Source organism: Haemorhous mexicanus, chromosome 3 (genome assembly GCF_027477595.1).
Source record: "Haemorhous mexicanus isolate bHaeMex1 chromosome 3, bHaeMex1.pri, whole genome shotgun sequence".
Taxonomy (NCBI): Eukaryota; Metazoa; Chordata; class Aves; order Passeriformes; family Fringillidae; genus Haemorhous; species Haemorhous mexicanus.
In genome coordinates, this window is record NC_082343.1 from 3872101 (window position 1) to 3884555 (window position 12455).

The following is a 12455-nucleotide window of genomic DNA, read 5'->3' on the forward strand; positions in this document are numbered from 1 at the left end:
GGCACTGTTTTTCTAAGCCTTGCTCTGACACTTCCATTTCAAAAGGAAATGCTGGGGTTTGGGGGGGTCCTGACCTGTGTGAGGAGCCTGTCTCTCACACTAGGCTGGCTGGGAGGCCAAGGTCAAGGAAGGCCCAATTCCTGAATCCTGGCATACTCTTCCTGGAAGCAGCTGTGACTGCGGAGGCACTTCTGGAACAGCTCAAAGCCAGAGGGGGAAATGCTTGACCAGAGCACTTGACCCTGTGTCAGCAGCAGGCGCTGCTACCTGACTCTGACTGCTTCTCCTCCTGAGGCAAGGTGCCTGTGGTCACATATTCCCATCTCAGGCAGCTTTTGAACACTTCCCAGGCTGTGCTTGAATGACTGCACAGGAGAGAATTGCATTGCATTTGTTGTTGTAATATATGCTGTGACTATTTCAATATTATGATGTATGATTTGCATATCCAGAGTGATACAGCCATCAACAAAGAGAGCTAGTTGCTAAATTCACTGTTGCTCAAGTGTCAGGTGTTACATGAGGAATGTATAAAGCAGGCTGACAGAGCAAGAAACAAGAGCATTTAATCTCTTAGGTTTACTTACAGAAGTAAACATTTGCTTTAGTTGCTTTGCTGTAGCTGTTCATTGTAATTGTGCAGTTCCCAGGTTTTAGCTGCTTTTTCTTCCAGCTTTCTGCTCCTCCCCAGATTCAGTTCTGCAGCAGAACAGTTGGTGGGATGTGGTGAGAGCATGTGCAAACTGACAGGGTCAGGTGGCCCTCTGAAAGGAGCAGTCTCCAGCTTGGTTTTAACATGTTATTTGTCTTCATTGCCAGAAACCAGCCATGACTCATTTCTTCGAAGTCTTCTCTCTCGAGAGTGCTTTGCTGACTTGGGCACTTGTCTTCTTTCTTCTGTTCTTCTCTCCTGACACTTCCAGTTGCCAACTTCTGCTTTGAAATCTGTGCTTCTCTGTCAGTCAGGAGCTCTGGGCAAACCCAGGACAACGGGGGACAGTAATTCAGCTTTACTGCATGTTCCAAGCTTGGTGTCTTAAGGGAGGAAGTTCTGCAGAACTGATTTTTCTGTGCCTTGGTGCTTTTCCCCCTCACCTCCTCTGTGGATGTCTTGGGCTGATGGACATTTTAAACTGGATGTCACAGTGGGGTTAAATAATCAGGATTTAAAAACTCCTAATTCTGGGGTTTACCTTTTCCTCAGAACTGACATCTCAGTCTAGATTTGAAGATTTATGAATGTAAACCATGGCAGCTCCCAGTGTCTCTCTGAATCTATTTTTTTCCCCGTGGCACTCCCGGACTCTCTCATCTTTTTATCTCCTATTCATTCACTGTACTCCACGCTCCATAACTGCTCAATTAACCACTCCAACATTGCAGTGCAGCTGTTATGGGATTAGAGCAGCACTGGGGTGAATGGATACCACAGGAATCTTCTCTGGGCATTTCTAATCTTTGGAAGCAGCAGAAGCTGTTCATGTGGGGTGTTAAACTGCACAACTATGGGGGGTTACAAAAAATATTTGTAATGTTTTGGGACAGATCCTTGGGTAGTACAGGGGTAACAGCTCCATCCCTGTACATTGAACTCCTTTGTGATAGAGAAACTCCAGAGAGGAATGGCGTCTGCTCTCTGGGATTGCCCGGAAAATGCTTCCTTTGTGCTTAGATTTCTGTGCCTAATAAATCTAATTAAGTAGGATAAATCCACATAATTTTATAGGCTTGGTTTTTTTAAAGGAGCTGTTGAATACTTTGAAGGGTTGTTTTGCCTAAAGGCTCTCAGCCATTGATAGAAAATTCTTGTGCACACAATTTTTTAAGGCATTTTGCAAAGGAACTCCCAAACAGTTTTGCTGTGATAGGATTATGACCATGGATTGTACTCTCTTTTGGATACTTTTCAGGAGCTTATGCATGTAGCTAATGGGCATTACTTAGTAAAGAAAATTATTACTAACTGCAGAGCTAAAGAAAAGGCAAAAGGAAGCCACTGAACAATTCCATTGTAACTTGGAAATAACTCTTGGGATTTAAAAAGTCAAAATAATTTCACAACTCCAATGGAGCACAAAGAATTCAGAGTATTCTTTGTGGTGATAAAACAACCATTGTAATTCCTGTAATTTAACCCTGGGATAAATGAATACTAAAATGCTGAAGTGTATGAATTTGTTAGCAAAAGTCAAATAACGACAAATGTGTCTGGAATATCAGTTTATCATTTATTCTGGAGAGATACCAGGCAATCTGGCAGCTAGAACCAAAATCAAGCAGAGGACAAAGTAGGAGAAACAACTGATTAAAGGGCCATGAATAATTTATATTTACTCAAAAGTCAGCTGACACAGCATCAGATAGGGAGGTAAAACCCCCTTGGCAGAGCCCTCCTGGGCACTTGTGCAAGAGGCCTCAGCAATCAGCTCCCTGCAGGGCCATTTCTCCATCCCAGGGAGGCTGTGGCCACTTAAACAATTTGCATTCCATCACTGCAGTTGAATTAGGTTCTTTTCTTACTGGCACATGACAAATGTGCTTCATACCTTGCTTCCAAAAAGGAAGAGTGTCAAACATTTGGTATTTCCCTAAGCTTCAAACCTCACCTGTAATCTCCAGGGTATGCTGAGGGAGAGCACAAACTGCTTATGGTTATTCTTTCTGCATCTCCATCCTCTGCCTCATCCTATTTTTCATTCTTCTAAATGAAAACAGGGCATTATCTGCAGCACAGGTACAGCTCTCCTGACTGCAGTGGGAATGGAAATAGGACTCAGGTAGATAAGGTGTGATGGAGTGGTATTAGGCTAGCCTGTAGACAGATAAAAGATAGGGTTAGGATTAGTGGATGATATCAAGGATAATGAATGATGGCATCTTCTGAGGTCTAAAATTCCAGATTCCCAGCAGTGAACTGAGTACAGGGCCTAATGATAAGCAAATTGCTAAAATGAGAAGCAGGGCTGTGCCCGGAAGAGAGATGGTGTAGTCTAACCCCAGGGAGTGAGAGTTGAATAAATGAATCAACAACAGAAACTCTGTTTACCTTGCCTTAGTTATAAAAACTTCTCACTCAGCTAACCAAGTTGGGCTTGCACCATGCAGATACATTTTTGCATTTGGAAATAGAAAATGCACATCTAAAGTTTTGAGGTTCTCAAACTTTTTTTCAAAAGAGAGTAAAATCATATTTCTTTGATTTATGTTTGGCTTTTCCTTTTTTCTCTCAGGCTGTAGTCAGAAATTGTACTTTTACCTGCATATTCTTGTGAAGTTCAGTTTGCAAAGGTGTGAATACCTTCAGTGAGGTCTTTGGGTCAGTACTTGCCTGAGCACTGCTCTGAGCTTCTGGCTGAACCCAGCACAGGAGAACCAGGGGCTCTCTTGCTCACCTTTCCTGACTTCTCAGAACTTGAGAGGGGCGCTGGGCTCACAGGGACACCTTCTGGTGGTTTTAAAAGCATCTCCTTGAGTGCCAGAGGTGAATGTCTTTCATGTGATTCCTGTGATTCCCCTGCTCAGACAGCAGCAGAACAGAGAGATATGGCTGCAAAGCACCAGAGGTCTGGGAGCTCCTGCAGCGTTGTGCTCATTGCTCTGCTCCGTGTTTTCTGGCTTAAAGCCCCAGCGTTACTGAGAGCACACAGCCCAACAGGCATTAATCCCAGAATCCCATTTAGGCAGAGGAAATATTTCAGTGTGATTGAGCTTGGCTGGTGATGTTTCCCCTCACTGAAGCTGTAAGAAAAACATCAAACACATCCTACTCCATTCCCAGTGCTCAACTTTCAGGATAACTTCCCTGGGCAAATGAATTGTGGAAATGCTTTTGCTCTGTTCCCTGGGCAAATGAATTGTGGAAATTTTTTGCAAGAGAGGACTTGCTAGGCAGCAGACCTGGGCTAAATGACATTTAATGGAAAGGACTGGGCCCCAGCCCTTCCCCTGGTGGATTTATCCAAGTCTATATTTGCCTCACCCTTGCTATAAGACCTGGGAGACTCTGGAGTGGATATTTCATCATTTTCTTAGTGTGATACAATCAGGTTTTTACCAGAATTAACAAAAACCTAACAAATGCCAACACTAATTGCTTTTTCAGTTTTTTGGGACCTTTATAGTGACATCTCAGCAATTAAAAGGTGAAACAAGAGAGAAATATTTCTCTTACACAAGGAAGTTATTAGATACAATGGAAACAGGCATTTGAAATGAAGCTCTATCAGTTGCCAGGTGAGCAGAACATACCTTTTAAGGTGCTGTTGATTTGTTTGTGTTGGTTTTAATTTGGCAGCCAGACTGACTATTCCCCTCACTCCTAGTTCTGCACCAGCTGCTGCTCTGCCCTGATTCATTATTCAGAAGATCATTAGTGCTGTTTGGGGGAATTCACCTCGGAAGGGCTCGCCCTTCTGAAACCCAGCTTGTTTTGGGTATGTCTTTGGAATGGAATCTCAATTGTCCTTTGGCCTGAAACACCCAGGTGGAGGCTTCCCTGGGAATGTGGAGTGGTGGTGTTGCCCAATTAACAGATGGCTGTAAAATTGTCTGGGTAAGGATATTTGTCACCAGGGAAAAGAGCAGCAGCCAGGACATGGCCTGACACACGCACTAGCACTGTGCTGGCAGGTGCTGCCTTGATGGCAAGGGCTGAGGTGCCAAGTCCAGGATTCCTCTTCTTGTGATCCTCCCCATTCCACTTCTTTTCCTGCTCCTTCAGTCACTGAAAGCCCTGGAAATGAGTCAGAATGGCTTTCCTCAGCAACAACAGAAAAAGGGGAATTTTCACTGAGGGACATTAATAGAACAAAATAATTGAATCTTTTCTCCTTAATGGCTTACAAGTTAATTTTGATTCCTTTAAAAATCTTAGTTCATTTGACCACACTTGAAGAAGCAACTCTTTGATGTCTCCTTATCTTGGTGGTATTGAAACAGCTCTAACACCCTTTTCATGCTTTTCTCTGAAGAGAAGCAGCACCACACAGAATTTTCATCTGATGGTTGCCTTCCTTTTCTCATCTGTTTGGCAAAGAGATTACTTCACCTTTAACAGTAGCAGTTACAGATGTTGGTAGATTAAGATTGCTCTTGTTCTTTGGGTCTGACTGGCCTGAACCTTGTTCAGACCATCAGATATTCTTCTGAGCCTTCATCCTTTTATTTGTCTGGAGACACTCAGCTTCATGGTATCATTCAAGTTTGGGTCCTTGTAGACGTTTTGGAAAATGGGGCAGTGAATTCTGTGGGGTTTTGTATTCTTGTTTCCCCATCTCTAATACTGCCTGTTGACCAAATCCCAAGTAGGAAGTTACTGTGGAGGAAACAGCAACTACCTTAATGCCTTCTTTTTCCCAAGAAATGTGAATGTGTGATATATCCAGTTTCTTCTTAGCAGGCTGCTGTTTCTCAAGGCATTATAAATTCAGTCTAAAGCCCAGCTAGGCAAAATCCACTCCTGTGATGGTCTTTGGTGTAAAATTCACCCCAAAAGTCCCAGACCTTTTTTTTTCCTTTCCCCACCTGTTGCTTTGTGGAGTGCCTTGCAGAAACTCAGCAGCCCAGTGTGAAGAACTCACACCTCATAAGAAATGGGAAGCAGGAACTCACCTGTTCTTCCCCTGGGTACAATAAAGGCAGTGTTTTTTAAAGAAAATTCTTTCTGTGGAACTCTTCCAAGGTCAATTCTCTGTGCTTGCATATTTTCCCCATTTTGCATGTAATTGTATAGATGACATTTTGTATGCTACATTAAATCACTTCAGGTTTTGGAAGGGCAATTCTGGCATCACGCTCTGTGTAGCATGAGATGGGAAAGGGTTTGATCAGGGAGGGAGAGGCAGCATTCCATCGTGGTGGATTCCCCCAGTGAGAGGAGCTGCCCAGGCACTGCTGTTAACAGGCAGTCAGGCAAAAAACAGGAGTGAGAATCAAAGATCAAAAATCTGAGCCAAAGTGCAACATCATAAGCCTGCAGTAGAGCTGAGCTGTGCACAGCCATCATTCTGTGTCTGTTCCCTCCTAGCCAGGGGACAAAAAGTGAATTTCAAAATATTTATTCCATCAGTGACTATGAAACTGAAGAGTCTGACAGCAGAGTGTTTCTAAATGCAAAACAATGGGCAAAAGTATCTTTCAAATAGCATTGCCAGAATTCCCATTAAATATCAATTAGATCTATTCTTTATTATTAAGAAATTACCTGCAAGGTAAATGATCATGATAAGCAGGATCCACAGATGATTCTGCTCTGCTTGAAGGTACTTTTAAAATAATTATTCCAGTTAAATTATTTTTTTCTTGCCAATGAATATTAATGCCTCTCACTGCTCCTGTGTCAAAAGGCAGGCAGAGAGCTGTGTTTGGGTTTGGGCTTCAGGTATTTAAAGATGTCTGGGGAAGCCTGACTCCCTGCATGGGCACCAGCCTCAGTGCAACCAGGCAAAAGGCCATCCTGGAATGATAAATGAAGAAGCAAAGCAAAAGCTGGTGTTGTGCATTAGTCTGGGGATTGATATGGGCTGTGAAAACCTCTCCACAATCCCTTGTAGAGGAGAGTGTCTCCATTAGGTGCTGGTTTCTGTGGGCAGGACATTTTCCTCTGCAGGGCTGTTGTAGTCCAGTCAAGAAGAGGAACTGGTTTTCTGTGCTGTTACATTTCCAAGGCAGGGTGAGTAAAGGATAGTGCAGTCTGGGGAGAAACCTCTGTCCTCTGTGGTTGGCAGATGTACACAGCTTACAGCAAAGTACCAAAGGATGTTTCTTGGCTGCATTTGTTGCACTGCTGCCAAAGCTTATTGAACAATAAGTAGCAGAGTCAGAGAATCCCAGAACAGTTTGGGTGGGAGGGGACCTTGAAAGATAATCCAGTTCCAACCTGGCCTTGGACACTTCCAGGGATCCAGGGGCAACCACAGCTTCTCTGGGCAAACTGTGCCAGGGCCTCCCCACCCTCACAGGAAAGAATTTTTCCTAAAATCTGGTCTAAACCTACTCTCTTTCAATTTGAACCTATTCTCCCTTTTCCAGTCACTCAAGCTTGTTGGAGTCCTGGATGCTGAGAATTTTAGACTTTCTGTGCTGACACACTCTGACTCCCAGGAGAGCACTGTGTTTGACCTGAGGCAGTAGAAAATGCTCCCAAAATTGATTGATAGCACTGGGACTACAGGTGTGCAGTTTGATTAGAAGTGTGTAATATCACAGGGTAGAAAACTTAGAGTTTAAGGTTTTAGAATATAGCCACATATATGGGGCAAGATGGAGGTTTTGGGGTGATGGCTGTTTGTTCTTCTTCACCTTCTTCTTCATGGGTTTGGGTGGGATTGTGTAATTGGACAGAAAAGTCTGCATTGTGGACTTTGAGGGATTAGTTATTGGGTTAAAAGTGAAAATAATTTAGGTGTCATTTCTTAATTGGATGGTTTAGCCTTAAAAGACCTTGTACAGAAAGATAGTTGGCCGTTTTGTAGTTTTTTAGTAGAATGCTGTAGAACTCACAACTTGTGCTTTAGATAAGAAATAATGAACACCTAAACCTGAATGTGAAATTCCATCTCAAGTGCCTTCAATCCCAACCTTGACAGAGGCAGAAAAAGAAGCCGAGAACCAGCACAAGCTGTTGTAAATATCTTTCCCCATCTTTCCTGTAAGTTCCTTTCAGGTGCTTGAAGGGGCAATTAGATCATCCCAAAGCTTCTCTTCTCCAGGCTGAGCAATCCCAATTCTCTCAGCCTTTCCTCACAGCAGAAGTGCTCCATTCCTCTGATCAACTCAGGTCCAGTCTAACAGCTCTGTATCCCTGCAGTACACAGGGCTCAGAGGTCAGTTTTGGGAACATCTCTGTTTTCTTAATTTGCAGAAGATGTGCTTGGCTCTATGGATAATTGTGGCAGTCAGCTGTGGAAAGGGGCAGGAACCACCCCAAAGCACAGTGTGCCCATTTAGCATTCAGGCCAGCTCTCCTCGTTAGTGCCAGAAGGATTTACCTGGAGTGCAGCATATGAGAGCCCATTTGCATGGAAACTGAAACCACTGAATTTTTATCAGTGCCTCATTAATCCAAATGTTCTGTAAAACTCACTTTTATTGATTGAGTTTAAGGCATTATGGTTGGGAATTCTGCTGAGGCAGGTGAGTCTTTCACTCAGCAATGGAGGGAAGATTATCAGCAAAGAAAGATAAAATTAGGAAAGCAAAAAAGTGAAGTTACAGTGAAAATGGAAAATGTATTTAAATCTGTTAAAGAAATGTATAAAGATGTGTCTAAGATTAAAATCATATGTTTCTCTCTTCTGTGGTTTTTGACTGGTCATGACAGGCAGCCACTAAATGGCTACAGGGCCTTCACTGATTCTGCTTGTGCTCATAGGTAGGATTTGAGCCTCTCGTGGTTTTCAAAGATAGTATTGTGAGGTTTCAGTTGTCAGATTTACAGTTTTCAGGTAAATTTTGTTTGCATATTAAAAAAAACAGGTTGGTTAGTGTGATCTGGACAGTGCCAAGCTACAGAACAGCTTTGAACCCTCTCTGTCCCTACGAAACCAGGCAGTGTTCAAGTCTGCTCTCTCCCAAAGTGCTCAGAAATACAGATTGTGTCCCATTTTCCTGCCTCCCACAGCCATGGGAGCTGCATTCGTTTTAGAGCTGGGATTGCACTGACCCTCCTATGAGCTCCCAAGCAAATTGTTTTAGTATCCACAGGGAACCAGAACAATTTTAATGACAAGGAAGTGTAACCTGGCTGAGTTAGAGGATTACTGGAAATGTTACCTGTCCTTTAACAAGTCCATTTTGGACTCTGGCCTTAGAACAGGGGAAAAACTGAGTGGGTGTCTGCCTCACAGAACTCATGAAAGGATAATCCATGGGTTTAAGGGTGGCATGAAAGCAAGATATGGAATTCCATTCAGCATCTGAATGGCTTTTCCTGACTGCTTTACATAGATATTGAAAAACTTCATGTTATCCCAGCCCCCAGATTTGTGGTTAAGGGGTCTTTTCCAAGTTGTATTGGAACTCTTTTCAACTCCTGGTTGAAACTTAGGCTTAGACCGTAACAATACAAATACTTGTTTCAATTCCAAGCACATTTCAGTAGAAAGAGAAATAAAAAATGTAGCTAATTGGTGTAATGTTATCTCATCAAGTAATTAGGGTAAATGTGCAATCCAATTTCTGCTGTACCACAGCTTCCTCCTCATGTACAGCAATGTATTTATGTGTAATGATGTTATTAAGTTGTTGTGCACACCGAGTGGAAATTGAAGAGTGTTCACATCTTAGATGCATCTGCATTTAAAAGTTTAATAGACTGACTGCTTTTAGTTAAAATGCCTAAACACGAGTCATTAAAATATTATAGATTAGCAACTGGCAGTGTAGGTGACAACACCCAGTTCCCACACCCCAGCACATTCACAGTGATCCATCATCACTTGGATACAATTCCCTTGACTGCAATTAATCAGAGATCAACTCCCACCATTCTGGTTAAGTAAACCAAGGTATTTTACCTGATGTTTTCAGGGCCTCATGTCTTCATGTAGCAAATGTTGCCACTTTTCCCATCTACCCACTTGGGCAGCGAGGGAGGATGAGGGTGAAACAACTGCCAGGGGCTCTTATGGATATCAGATTATCTGGAAATAAAAATAAAAGATAAATGGGGTGTGACACAAAATATTTAAAAGATCTGTAAAACAGCCAAATATATTAGAAATCAATCTTTTTTGTGAAATAATATCTAGTTACCTATTTCTATAAAGCATGTGTTCCCATGTTAGTGGAGCCCTTTAACTTATGCAGGGGTTTTTTTCTCATTGACTTTTCTCTTTCAGTGTGATAAACATTTATTTCATGAGCCCAATTTTCTCTGAAGTTAGTGGCAAACACTTCTGCACAGAAACATGTGAAGAAGCCATTAGTCTGAAGACCTAAAGAGCCATTAGTTAAAGTACATAGAACTGCACTAATAAATAGATACCAGATCAATCTGTAGTGTAAACCACAAGAACATTCATAGTGCAGGCTCCATTTCAAAATTAATGAGGTTTTCATTGCTTTGTGAAAAAACAATTAATGACCTGACTTTGATCAGTTTTCTATAGACATAAAATGAACTGGCACTGAACGGAGAGGTGTAAAATCAGAACTTTTGTTGGTGAGGTCCAGATTATCTAAGGATGAAAAATGAGCCAAATATGAAATCATGGTCACTCTGGATTTAATGGAAAAATGGTAAAAAGTGCAAATTCAATTTGCATCCAGGGGAGCAGAGTTTGACAGCATGGCAGTGTTGGTAAACATGTCATTCCATAGAGCCCTGTTATAAAGATTATATGACAACCTTTTTCACTTAAATCCAACGTAGAAAAACTAGATTTGTGTGTATGCAGGGAGAAATTATTGGTTTGCAATAACCATCCTATTCAATTCTATTTGTGCAGAGCCATTCAAGTCTTTGCCCTTATTTTTGTGCACTGTAATATGCTGGGGGTTTTGCTAAACTGATCTAAACCTGGGGTTTAAACCCCAAATCCAGACTAGGAATTATCAGCAGCCAATCTGTGGGACTCCCATGCTTTGTACTTCCATACAGTGTGCAGACAGCTGGGCTGGTGGATTTCTGGGATGGAAACTGCAAAGTCCTGAGCACAGCAGCTCTGCTTGGCTTGGTTTTATTTTGGGAGGCTTTGTTTTTTCAAAGCATGTGCCATGAGTGCTGTAATTAATCCTTAATCCCCCTGATTCTCCATAAAACCAGGACTTGCACACGGGCAATAAAAGGTATTTATTTGAGCACCATAAGCAGGCAGTTATTTCTTGGGAAAAGGTACTTGTAGACAGATTTAGTGATTCCATCAATAAACACTCAGAGAGAGCAAGCCAGAGGAGCCCTTGACTGACAGTGCTCTCCTTTCTCTCATCCTGATGAGGCTGGGCCAGCAGGGAGTCTGACCAGCAGGTCAAATATGTATTAGGGGCAAAAATTGGCAAAGAATATGCTAGAAAAAGTGATTTTCCAGCTGTGTGCAGCCATTTTCAGCACCCTGACTGGATTGTTATTTGTGTGCAATGGAATAGCTGGGAACAGCAGGGCTGGGAAAACAGGGTCAGGTTTGCTGTGGTGGCAAAACACTGACACTGTGTTGAAGAGGGGGAGTTGCCTTCTTGGTTATTGCTTTGCTTTGCTTTGCTTCATTTTGTTTTCTTTTTGGCCACACAAATACCTGGTGCAGTCTGAGCATTTCTGAGTCTGACTGAGCTCTCTGTCTTCCTTCCCCCATTAATAATTTGTGGAATCCCCCTGGAGACTCCATCCACAGCCTGAACACAGTATCTCCTTACCTGCAGAGGTGATGAACCCATGGCTTAAAATCAGTTTCTAGAAACAGGGTTTCTTTTCATTCACTGCTGTTTGCTGCTCCTTTCTGAGTAATTTTGGTGCAGGAGAAAGATGTGATAAATGACTAACTTCAGTGCACTTCAGGGTATGTTTCTTGGGCCATTGCAACCCTTCTCCCGAGGCACAGCTGAGGGATTCTGACTTTGTGTCCATAAAGTATCCAACATATGCCTCTATAGCTGAACATATGGCCCCACTGTGCTATCCCCTGGGAATCCTGATGCTGCTGGAACATAAAGCAGTCTTCTGCAGAAATGGTTTGCAAAGTCTAAATTTGCCTTTTCCTGTGCAGCTTCCCAGAGGGGCCTGCCCTGACACCAGAGTTTCCCTCTGAACGTGGGTGCTGAGAGGGTCTGAAGCACAATGCACAGCTGCAGCTCAGCTGCAGTCCTCTGCTGCTGTCAGAGGCTTCACAGCTGACCTGCAGAAGCCACCCTGCCTCTGATGGCCTGCACGAGCCACTTGGGGAGGGAGGGGATCACAGAGCTCTTCCAACACAAAATGCTCCACTCCTTAGACAAGCAGTGCAATTTCAGAGAAAGCAACACAATCTGTCACTTTCATTCATCTCAAATAACATTGCTACATCTTGAAGTATTCTAGAAATCTCTTTCACTATATTGTAAGCCTTAAAAAGTTTTTACACGTGCCACATGCCAGCCTTTTTTCTTTTTTTCCTGACAATTTGTAGATATCTGTTTTCCTTTTATCCTCATTTTGCTTCTTTAATGTTCCTAACTCCCTGCATTTTAGGAATGAAGTGGGACCTTTTATAGAGCTATTATTTAAGAAGTCATCTCTCTAGTGATGTAATTTAATATTATTTGAGATTAGTTACAAATAAAGACTAACAGTAATGTTATTGACAGCAATCAATGGACAGAAACAGCCAAAGGAGCTCCTCATTGTTAGATGTGTGGGGTATTTTCTTTACTTCCTGCAGGAGAGTAGTTGGAATCTATTAGTAAGTGGGAACACATGGGTTATACTCAGGTAAGATGCACCCTGGGCAACTGTTATCCTGTTTAAAATAGAAATAGGTTTTCAA